The sequence below is a fragment of the Hipposideros armiger genome, unplaced genomic scaffold (genome assembly GCF_001890085.2).
Source record: "Hipposideros armiger isolate ML-2016 unplaced genomic scaffold, ASM189008v1 scaffold_37, whole genome shotgun sequence".
Lineage (NCBI taxonomy): Eukaryota > Metazoa > Chordata > Mammalia > Chiroptera > Hipposideridae > Hipposideros > Hipposideros armiger.
This window is the reverse complement of record NW_017731387.1, coordinates 189,013-200,811: the sequence shown is the minus strand read 5'-3', so window position 1 is coordinate 200,811 and position 11,799 is coordinate 189,013. Positions and strand designations below refer to the sequence as shown.

Sequence of the window (11,799 nt, the reverse complement as noted above, 5' to 3'; positions counted from 1 at the left end):
AAATAAAATAAATACAGACAAGTTGAACTTTGGGGCAAGTTATTATCTCTACTAGCTGAGTAATTTTTTATTTGTACATTGAGGATAGTGATACAGAACATGTAAGCCCTTGCTGACATATGTTAAGGCACTGAAAAAATAGTTTTTTAAATTGTAAACTAGTACATATTCACGGTGGGAAAAAATTTTAATTCCAAGAAAGTATAAAGAACCAAATAAAAGCAATGCATTGTTGTACCTAGAGATTGCCACTAACACTTTTTTCTTTTTTAAAACAAAAGTACCTATTCATTTTATATGCTGTTCCCCCCCACCCCACCCCACTTTATCTTACAGCAGTTGCGCATCCTGAGTCACTAAATAGCAAAATTTCATTTTTTTAAAAAAGATTTTCTGGGGAATTGGGGGAAGGGGAACAGACAAGTTGCTGTCTTTTTGTTCTTCAGTCTAGTTGTGGAGGACGTTGCTTCACTGGCACAAGCTGGCACCATCATTGTGCTCTTCCCGGGTGAGGCAGTCGCCGGCCTCTGGACGGCTGCTCACTGCGGCTGCTGGCCGCTCACGCTGGCTGCTGGCTACATACGGTAGCCCATGGCAACCCACTGCAGCAGGGGCTGCAGCCTACGCCGTTGCCAGCGACTCACAGCAGCCCAGCTCCAGGTTGAGCTGTTGTTCAGCATCTTAGCTGTATAGACCAGTGTCACTGGCCCTCATATGTGGGATCCGAACCGGGGCCCTCTGGCGTCCCAAGCCGGTTCTTAACCAATGCGCTACTTGGCCAGCCCAAAGCTTTATTTTTAAACGGTGACACACCACACAAGTGCAAGCGTCATTGCTTTTCTTCAGTTCTGAGGCTGAAAAAGACAAATGCATACATTACTCAGGGAGCTTGAAGAAGCGATTTCCTTGGCACTTTTCAGGACAGGGTGATCCCTCTGTGCCTGAACTGACCATCTTGTTTGTTGAACTGAGTTGGAATTTTTTCAAGTTCACATCAGATTGAGACTCACCTTCGAATTTTACTTTAAATTTCCTAAGCAGCTTGGGAAGCATGGGTTTTGTCTTCTAGAAGCTGGGGCTATTTTGTGGGAGGAAAGAACGTTTCTTTTGTGAACTATTAGCAGGACTTGGAAACCAGAAAAGAATAAAATGGTCATCTGTGAGGTCTGGGGACTGGGGGTTGAGTTAAGACTTTTGGAGTACTCCAAAGTTAATAGGAATAGAGTAGTTTTATACAATTTACATGGAATGCCATGAAACGTCTTTACCTTCTACTATCATAAAAACAACAACAACAACAACAGAAGTGATAGTCTGAGAGAGATAAGCCCTTCTGGTGATGCCTCTGTGACATAAACATGGATGTCCACAAAGGGACAGTGGCCCAGTGGGGTCCGTCTGTTGTCTGTGGTCCCACTTCCCAGCAGCACTAGAGGCATCGCCTTGTAGCCTGCCTTTAAGCTTTGCCGCTGGTGAGGGGTCCAGTGGTGTAGCCGTTAGTTTCCAGGACTTGCTCTGCTTACTAGGAAGCTGTTGCCAGATCAGGGAGGCAACACACCATACGCATAAAAGCTGTGCCAGAGCCCCGGGGATGGATAGACCACGGAGATCTAGAATGACAGGCCCGTGAGACCCAGCCGTGGCACCCTTAACGTCTTCAGTTTGAGCCTGGAAGCATTCATCATTTATTCACAATCTGTCCACTGAGTTCCCACAATGTGACAGAGACGTTCCGTTTTCCGGGGCTGGAGCAGTGAACTAGATACATGGTGTCCTTTTCTTAAAGTGTATGATAAACAATGTGATCAAGTAATAAACAATGCAGTCAACGTCCTCATTTTTTCTTCTGTTGCTCTATTAAATCTAGAAGCTGTAAGAGGAAAAATAGGAGCCTTGAGTTTTATATAGCATATTCTAGCAGGGGAGAAAGACAGTAAATATAGTAAAAAAACCAAAACAAGAAAAACATTGGAACATGATAAGCGTCAAACAGAAACGTTATAACAGGGCGCTAGGTAATAGGAAGTCACTGTGGCTCTTCCACACTGGTGGTCAGAAAGGCCTTCGTTCCTAAGGAGGTGGCCTGTAAGCTGAGACCCAAAGGACTAGCAGGACAAAGCCATGTGAAGATGATGGAGGGAGATGGGGGGTAATCCAGGCAGGGGTACAGTTCGTGCCTCACCTGGCTGATCTCAGAAACGAGCACCTCCACCCATCGTCCCAGGAAATCTAGACTTGGCTATATTCCTAATATTTGTCCTGGCCTTGTGAATGATTTACGTTAGAAGTAAACTCAAATACACTTAGTTTCATTTATAATAAGAGAAGGTCAGTTAAAACTATTCTGAGGTTCAGTTTTTCACCTATCAGATTGGCAAAGATTAAAAAGTTGGAAAATAATGTGTTAACTTTCCTTCAATTCTCCTCCCTGTGGGGTGAGGAGCCACTGGGCCCAGGGACTGTGCCCCCCTCCCCCCCCCCCAACCCTGCCTTCCTGTTCTAGGTCATGTTCCAAGGATCTCGGATCCTGGAATTCCCTCCTCAAAGGGCCCTGAGCCACTTCCACAGTGAGCATGGGGCTCTGCCCGGGCCTCTGCCAGGGCCAAGGCAAGGCTGTTCTTGTGTAAAGTGTGGCTTGTCAGTAGGCCTTGGCCGCAAGCCCGGGTTGTCCGTGTGCGTACAAGAGGCCCCGTGCAGTGTGGGCTGGAGCCTGAGATGGGAGGACAAAGGAGGCAGGCTGTGTAGCCTGGGTCTCTCCATCTGCATTCAGCCCTAGGTCTTTCTTGCAAATGTTACTAGAGATTCTGTAAGTCAACCACATGCTTAAAATCGCCCAGAATGAGTCACCATTTCTGGGGTACCATTAATACATTACTCTTCCTCGGACATCTTCATTCTTTAAAAGCCTTTGAATCTTTTATATTGTATCTTTTTAAAGTGTGGGGAAAAAGATTGTCAACGAAAGCTCTAAAACATATATTGCAAATTCAGATGTCACAGGGACCAGGCAAGCAACAGAAATTAGAAGCCAGCTGGAGGACGGGACCGTGAGAAGGGGCATGGACCCTGGTAAAGCAGAGACCGCACTTCCAAAGTGGTTGTGTGGCTGTTATTAATAGATACAGCATCCCTTTTCAGAGCTGTTCACCATGTTGTTACTACAAGTGCTATGTTTTGTTTACGGGAAGTTGAGCAGGATGCCACAATGAGGTTTTGCTAATTTAAAGTTTGTACAATGAATGGACGCTTTATGCTCAAGATTATAGAGTAGTTAGCTTTGTATTCTTCTTAAAATTGATAACAACTTGTTTTAAAAATCTATTTTTAGATTGGCTATGTTTGAAAATAATGCAAGTGATCAAATAGTGTTGTTTTGGGCTTTTTTTTTTTTCTTCAAATAATGGATTCTTCTGGACCTAGCAGATGTTTAGCAGATTTCAATTTATTAGCCATAGTAGTACTTTCAGCCCAGGGCGCGATGCCTGACTATTGTTAATATAGTGATCCTTTGGCCGTGTTTGCCAAATAATTTACACTGGTGTTTTGTTAACACAGCTGAACACAGCCCCGTTTGCTGTGGGGGATAATAAAGCTAGCCATGGGGTTAGGAACTTGCATTCTCAAAGGAAATACATACGGTCTGAACAAATGAACTCTCTTATTTAATGTCTTCTAGATTTTCCTGCCCAAATCGTCTTTCCTTCTAATCCCTTGGATCACGTGTAGTCTCTTTCAGAAACACGGGTTGTGTATGTTTTCGTGCCACGCTGGAATGAACCTTTTTAGTAGTCAGCATCCTTTGCTTGTTGACCCATGTCCACACAAGTCTTCGGTGTTTTCATTTCAAATACATCTTCCTCCACGTTCTTTATAGAGAACCGACTTAGGGAGGTGATTCATGAGGAGATGCTCTAGGCTGCTATGCTCTCCTGGGACTGGCCCTCAGGGTTGTTTTAAAAATAGATCATGTTTCCCAAGAGGGATTACATGTAGCATTTTCTGTTCTTGCCTTCTTTGGCCAGTCTAGACATGGCCCTTTTACATAGACCTTTGAAAAACAAGGGCGGCACATGGGGTAAAGGAGCCCAGCCCTGGAGGGTGTTGTTTTGCACATTCATTACTAATAAATGTTTATTTGAGTATTGAAGAGTCAATTAAATAATTAACTGGATGCACTGTTTTTAAAATTTTTTTAAACGTATTCTCATAGGCCACATACTGTTACTGTGTTTCCCCGAAAATAAGACCGAATCTTATATTAAGTTTTGCTCCAACAGTCTACATTTATTCATTTATTCATGTACAACAATCTACATTTATTCAAACAGTCATGTCTGGCTGACGATCTTAACTGTGGCTTATGTTTGGGGTAGGGCATATATTACGAACATCTGAAAAATCATGCTAGGGCTTATTTTTAGGTTAGGTCTTATTTTCAGGGAAACACGGTAGCTATTGGAGGTAGAAACCGGAATGAAACAGAATCCCTGCTCTCAAGGACTAACAGACGAGTGACTTACTGCCCACTTAATGGCAGCTGTATCCTATGGTGGCATCCCAGTTGAGCTTGTGAGATCTGTCCCAACAAAGCTTTACAAAGAGATGACGCCTGAACTGAACCTCCAGAGACAGGTGGCAGTAAGAGAAGAAAAAGTTGGACATCAAAAGAGCATCCCAGACAGGGACTAGCATGCGTGAGAACAGGGAACCGTACAATACTGGAAAGCATCCGTGATTTGTCTTTACCACAATAATTTTAAGTGACAAGCGTAAGGGAGTGATACTAAGTGACATTAAAGAAAGAGGCTGGCGGCAGGTCGGGGATGCCTTGGGAGTCGTGATTGAAGATACTTGGGGTGATTTCAGTGCCGGGTTCTAGAATATGAAAAATGGTGATATTCGTTACTGAAGCAGAGAGGTTGCTTCCCCTCTCTCTCTGCCATGTGAAGACACGGCCAGAAGAAGGAGGGCCCTCCCCAGAACCGAATCGGCGGGCACCTTCATCTTGGACTTCCCAGCCTCTACAACTGTGAGAAATAAATGCCCGTTGTTTAAGCACCTAGTTTATAGTTTTTTTTTTTTAATAGCAGCCTGAGCAAACGAAGATAGTTCCTTGTTTCTTTCAATGACACCCTATTCCCAGTCAGGCTAGACATTCAGAAATCATCCTCATCAACTCTTGTGTCCACCTCCACAACCCATTACGCTCAATCCTGTTGGCTCTCTTTTCTGGTATTCCCGCGCTGTTTAGTACCATGGTTCCTTGCCATTTGTCATCCGGACTATTGCAGTCATCTCTTAACTGGTTCCATTTCTGTCTATAAGCAAGCTCCCAAAAGACTTACAGAAGAGGAATTTGAGGCATAGTGAAGCAAAAATCTCCAGGGGCTCTCCGCTGCCTGAAGAATAACATTCAAACTCCTCAGCACAGAATTTAGAGGGTCCTACCCGGCCCCCCCCCCCGCCCACCTCCCTGCTGCCTGCCAACCCACGATATGGCTTCGATCACCTTTCCAGCACCATTTCCTGATACACACTACACACAGCCACGGGCCTTTTCTATCAGCCATGTGGGTTCACCGAGCATGTTTTCAAGCTTTGGGGGTCTTGGTGTGTCTTCACTCAGCTAGGAAAGTTCTTGCTTTTCCATGAGGCACTGAAACCCTACTCATTCTTCAAGACCCTTTGGAAGTGCTGCCTCCTCCTCGCCAGCCTCGGAATTTCTCTCCTGAAATGCTTATGCCTCCAACTCCCAACATCCTTGGCTTCTCCCATTGTCTTGCCATGTAATTTTTACCACGATTCTTACCTTCTTTAGATTGAGAGCTTTGTGAGGATGAGGACCTAGCCAGGACAGTGCTGGGTATGCTGGAGGGATGCAATTAGTGTTTATTGAATTTAACACTGGGGCATGGGACGGCACTGAAACAGGAAGTGGGTGCATTTAAGCAAAAACAGTTTCGCCTTCGTCTTTGCCTAAGCCAGCCCTCCTGGGGGTAGGATCTATGTGTTCTTTCTCTGAAGGCATATATTCAAGCCACAGAAACTGTGCGTGACCTATACCAGACTTGTCATTCTCATACTTCAGATGTGTACTATAAATGGGAAGCACAGAAATTTCTATTTGTCTTGCATCTATCTGCTGTTTTTGTGTCATTTTGCTGTTCTTGGTTTAACATGTCTGTTGCATCAGAAAGAATTTGCTCTTTGTCCCTGGTTCCTGCCAGGGAGCTTCTAAAACCCATGGACTTTCCTAACTGACCGAAGTGTTTTTTGTTATTCATGAGGCCCCTGGATCACACCTGAGTTGATGCTAATGAAGCATCTCTGGCGGGTCCCTAGATAGCTTCAGGATGGGGGCTGATCTCCAGAGTGACCAACCACAAGATTAAACAGTTGGGACTTTGAGCCAGTCTGACCTCCAAGGAGAGCAGGGGTCTGGAAATTGAGTTCAAGCACATGGCCAATGATTTAATTAAGCACACCTACATAATGAAACCCCGATAAAAACTCTGGACATCAAAGCTTAGTGGAGCTTCCAGGATGGTGAACACCTCGATAGCATAGGAGAGTGATATGCCCTGATTCAATGAGGAGAAGGTACAGGGGTTATGCATTTGGGACCCTCCCAGACCTTGCTCTACGAGTGACCTCATTTGCTGGTCCTCTTTAACCTTTATAATAAGACTGCCCTTGTAAATATTGCAGTGTCCTGAGTTCTGTCAGTCATCCTAGTGATCACTCATGAGAGTTCCGAACATTGGAGCCAGTCACTCAGACATGCAGGTGACCTGGGGACCCTGAAAGTGTGACTGGCATATGAAGTGGAGGCTTACGGAGGACTGAGCCGTTAATTTGTGGGCTGGGTAGTGCTAGAAATGAATTGCAGTACACTAGGTGGGGTGGAAACAAAAAGTAATGTCACAGAATTCAGGTCAAAATGGAAGACGAGACTTCCATTACTTCTGCCAAGCAGAGAGGGAAGAAGTCACTGATCACGTAGTCCTGCTTAAACTAAGCCTGTCTGGGAACTGTCCAGATAGGCACATGAGGACATAGGACTTCTCTTTTGATATTACAGTTTGTCATGTGTCATCCAAACTGGTCTTGTACCTCCTTCTGGTAAAGTTTGATGGCATCTGAGTTGGCACTGCCTCTTTAACAGCTGTGCTTCCTCTAAGTTCCTTTGACTAGTTCCTTTTTGTTTCAACTTTGCTTTTATAGCCCTTGTGTGCTGTCCTGACCTTCACATTCTCTTACTTTCAACCCTGTGAGGACATCATGCCATGGCCATGCACTTAACAATGAACTTTATTAGCTCGCTTTCCTAGCACGGCTTCTTTTTTGAGAGGTCAAAAGCAAACTTCTGAGAAATGCCAGACCAACCCAACCAGCTTCACTTGTTTTCCCTTTGAGTTCTTAACCCAGAGCCCTTTCTTTTCTTCTTCTTCTGTTACCTCAGGAAAGAAAATTGTCTTAGCTCTTTTTCTTTAACCCAATATTTTGCTCCTCAATATTTATTGAGTTTCTTCCCACTGAGGAATAGCTTTATTTATTTATTTATTTTTTTAGGAATAGTTTTATTCTTTGGAAATAATAAGTTGTCAAATCTTTGTGCCCAAAGACAAAAAAAAAAAAGGGAAAGAAAGAAACACATATATGAGTAAAATACAACTTATCAAACATGCTTGGAAGATCACATTTCTTTCTAGAGGTTGGTTTATTTTTTTCAGTTAATGTGCTTTTCCCTGGTAAATATAATTAGTTAACAAATTTCACTGAACAGAACGGGGCATCCAATTGAGAATTACTCATCCAATTTCCCCCGTGCCTGCAGAGATTCCGTATACTATTTAGTGGGGCAGGACAAAGCACAGGCCCTGATCACTGCACCTCTGTTTACATTGTAATTCTATTTCATTGTGTGTGATGGATTTGCATATCTCAAAATAATTGTACAAGTCGACACTCGAAGCACTCATTGGTTTATTAATATACATTTTTAAAGTTAATGTTGCTGGGTGCTTCCTGTCCATGGTTCTGTTCTTGTCCCCTTGATGGTATTACCTCATCCACACTTTAGTCACCAAAAGTATTATCTAATCAAAATAAAGTCTTCAAGATACACTTCATTTCTGCTTTCATCGTGACTCTGAGTCAAAACTGAGCAAATTGCTAGGAGAGCTAAATAAAATAGAATTAAAAAGTCTCCTGGTACAGTTTCTTCCATAGCTATTGGGCTATTGGAAAAGTCACGATGTACTTTTTTATGTTTTTCGTTGCAAAAATGCGTCATGACTTTTCCGACAACCCAGTAGAATAGCCTGAATAATCCGTATGGAACTTTTCCGTGTGTGCCTGAAAACATTTGCTACCAGCACTGTGTTCCTTATGTCTTAGTAATATTTACACATCGTGGATGAGCCACAGAAGTCCCCAGGGCTTGGTGCGCACCATGTGTCAGAGGCCTTTCGTGTGTTCGATAGTAAATAAGTATGAAAGCAAGGGTGGGATTTTTGGTTTCTGACCCAAGGATGCTTCGTTTTAATCCGGGTCAGAAAGAGAGGATATTATAAAATCAGTATTTGTTGCCTGACTCTCTTTTGGACAGGGTTAGGCACTCGACACGCTACATTTTTACAACAGCTCTACCAGGTAAGCATCTGTCCAATGTCGACTAAATTCTGTCCCTTGATAGATGCATTGCATGGAATTCTTATTGAGAAGAAGTAGACTTATTGGTCTTACCTGACTGTGTGCAGGAAGGCCGTCCAGGACTGGTTCTGGGAACCTGACAGGTTCTCCAAAGAAATCTGGGGCGGTGACTTACTGGGCTTACTGCCACCTTAAACAAATGAGGGTCATGCTAACGATGAGAGGAGAAGCAACGCCTCTAGAACCTCTCCTTCCCCATTCCCACCCCTCACTCGTCCAGGAAAATGTACTGTCTTGCCTGGGCTTCTGTGATTGTCTTATAATCGGCCACTTAAGCCCTGATCTCGTGCAGCTACGTCCACGCTTCATACGTCAACCAGAGCGACCTACCTCCCATGACCGCAAACAGGAGCGAGTCACTCGCTTGCTTAAAGCACATCATTGGCTCTTTGTTGCTCTTACAGTAATGTTCCAACTCCTTAAAATGGCATTTCGAGGCCTCCAAGCTTTGGACAGTGTTCCATCTTCACTGTCCACGTTACACGTTACGGGCTAGACACAGCATATTTTCAATGCGTTAGATGTGCCTTAGTCTCTTTCAGCTATCAGTCGTATTTAGGCTTCTTTTGGATTTTCGAAGAGAAACTTTAATTACAGGTTTTAATACAAATTCTGCTTTCTAAGCATGAGCCAACTCCGTGGCCAAATAAAACATCCTCCCTGATGAAACTCAGCTCATAGCCTGCCAGTGTGCAGTCTTTGTGTTTCCTATTTCTTTGGCCTGAAATATTGTCGTTTTACTGAATTCATTCCATCCCAACCCCTGGCTTGGGCTCTTTGTTTGTCTAACTTCTTATTTTTCAGGTCATACTTGATATATCATTTCCTCCCAGGAGCTTTCTCTGATCTGGGTTAATTTCCTCTCCCATGTACCCCAGCTGCGGCCTGTTGTGTGGGCATCAGCCTGTGACTTACTGCCCTCAGCCTTGGGCGCTCAGAGGACTGGGGTCACTTCTGTCTCATCTCTCTATCGATTCACCACGTATTTAGTGGACACCTACTGTATGCCAGTGCCAGTGCTAGGCACTAGGGATTTAGTAATTTACAAAGTAGAAAAAAAATGCCTTACCTTCATGGAGTCAGGAAAAAGGACCGCGAAGGGGGAAAATAGCGAAAATCTACAGTGTATTACATCTCGGCCTCTCGAACTCTCTTCTAAGCGAAGGGGAGCAAGCCACTCCACGCCAGCTCTCTCAGTCGGGACACGGTTGAGTACTTCTGAAGCTTTTTCTCACGACTGTGCCCATGAGGAAGCTCTTTAGAATTTCTGTTTCCTAAACCCCCGTCACCCCCCTCCCGCACGTGAAGTTTTAATACCACGGATATACTGTATGCCTGTTTGTATACTGTGGCCCTTGGGAGAGCCACAGACCAGTGCATATGTTTTTCATGACTCCCAGACCAGCTTTTATCACTATTACCCCTGTTAAGGATGCCTGGGTTGGGTTATGCTGCTGTGGCAATTATCCCCAAATGACAGTGGCCAAAAGCAGCAGAGTTATGCTCCATGACCTCCGTAGGTCAGCTGGGGACCCTGGGACTCAGGCTGAGTCACAGTCTGAAGCGCTGCTGGTCTCCAGGCAGAGAGAGAGAGAGAGAGAGAGAGAGAGAGAGAGAGAGAGAGAGAGCGAGCATGTCATAGGGAATTGTCCGTCGCCTCTGAAGCCTCTGCTCAGAAGTGACATATGCTGCTTTTGCTCACATGTCATTAGTAAACCAGGTGACATGGCCACACATTGTATTTTGTGGGGGAGAGGTGAGGAAGAGAAGTAGAATCTTATGTGGCTGGAAGGAAAAATACCAGAATAGTTGTAATGAGCCCTGATGACCACCAGAGTGACCCCCCGAGAGTCCTGGGAGGTAGGGAGACGAGAACACCAAAGCGTGTCAGAGTAATTTGTTCAAAAGCCTGCAAACGCCAAACTAGGATTTGAACCCAGGTAACCACCTAGCTCTTCCTGTGTATTTTTTTCTTGCCTCGGGGGTTCAGTACTGTGTAACGTGATGAATGTGTGCCCTGTCACGGGGCTTTCGGCTATGCATGGGACAGTTTCTGCTTCACCCCTGGTTTGTGGCCTCTTCAGTTAAAAAGGTCTATGGTCATTTGACACCCATGAGGACAGTAAAAATACTGCCAGAAATCCAGTCATGGCAGCTAGTAAAACTCTACATTGTCTGCACTGGGGATAGCTTAGCACATTTCATATGACTTTCTATCTGCAGAGTCCCAAAGGACCCAGTGTAACTGCCCTGAAACGACTGGGCATTGGGCGCACAGACTCCCTAGGAGGTCTTCGGGTCCATTCTGCTAGAGCTAACCAAGCTCCGAGGTCCCTGTCAAGACCTGGTGGGAGGAAATGGGTTTAATTGCAAAGCAAGGCATGTTGAAGGAGACGTAGCAGAAGAAAGCTCCAGGTCTTCGGGTTCGGGAGAGTAAGTAGCAAGCAGGCTTCAGACCCCGCAGGACTGCTGACGATATAGCTGCTGCTGCGGCTTTTCTCTCCCTCCAGCAGAAGGCAGTGGCTCAATGTTGCCCAGAGGGCCGGTGGCCGAGAAAATCCCATGGAGCCTTCTGCCCAGAGACCACCCCCTTACCGCCCCCAACTTCCCCTTCTCTCCCTGGGAGGATTTGCTCTGCTTCCTTCTTTAACCTCCAAAAGGGAAGATCATGCGACGTCCCCTCTGTTGACTTGCCAAGTTCCCTCTCCCTCAGGCCCCCTTTCTTCTTTCTTCTGCTCAGAAGAGAAATGGGTTGTGGTTTCTAGAGGAGGAATCCAGGTCTGAGATTTTCCAAACTTGGCAAGAGCTCCTGGCCAGGTTCCTCCGGGCCGTCTAGTTTGGTTCCGTGGGCTGTTTTGGGGACATCATAGCAGGAGAACCGCCAGGCTCTCCCAAGGGCTGGGGAAACCCCTGCGTGAGTCCCCCTGGCCTCATGGTCCACCGTGGGTTTTCAGCAGCAAAACTGTCCTGGGCCCTGGGTAGTCGTGGTCCCCAGACGACTTCCCGTGGAGCCGTCTCAACACAGTGCTGTGTGAATTCTGCAGCCTTCTTACGTGGCTCCTGTGGCTCTCCTGACTTGCCAAG

The 11,799-nt window shown here is 45.3% G+C and overlaps 1 long non-coding RNA gene across 1 annotated transcript; it reads right to left on the bottom strand.

Moving 5' to 3' along the window:
- Positions 1-729: 729 nt before the first annotated feature.
- On the bottom strand, positions 730-9,944 carry LOC109380425 (uncharacterized). The gene is made up of 3 exons (XR_002123470.1): positions 9,785-9,944; positions 8,749-8,845; positions 730-854 (listed from the first exon to the last, which is right to left on the bottom strand). It is a non-coding gene; the product is annotated as an uncharacterized LOC109380425 (long non-coding RNA).
- Between the last annotated feature and the right edge of the window lie 1,855 nt (positions 9,945-11,799).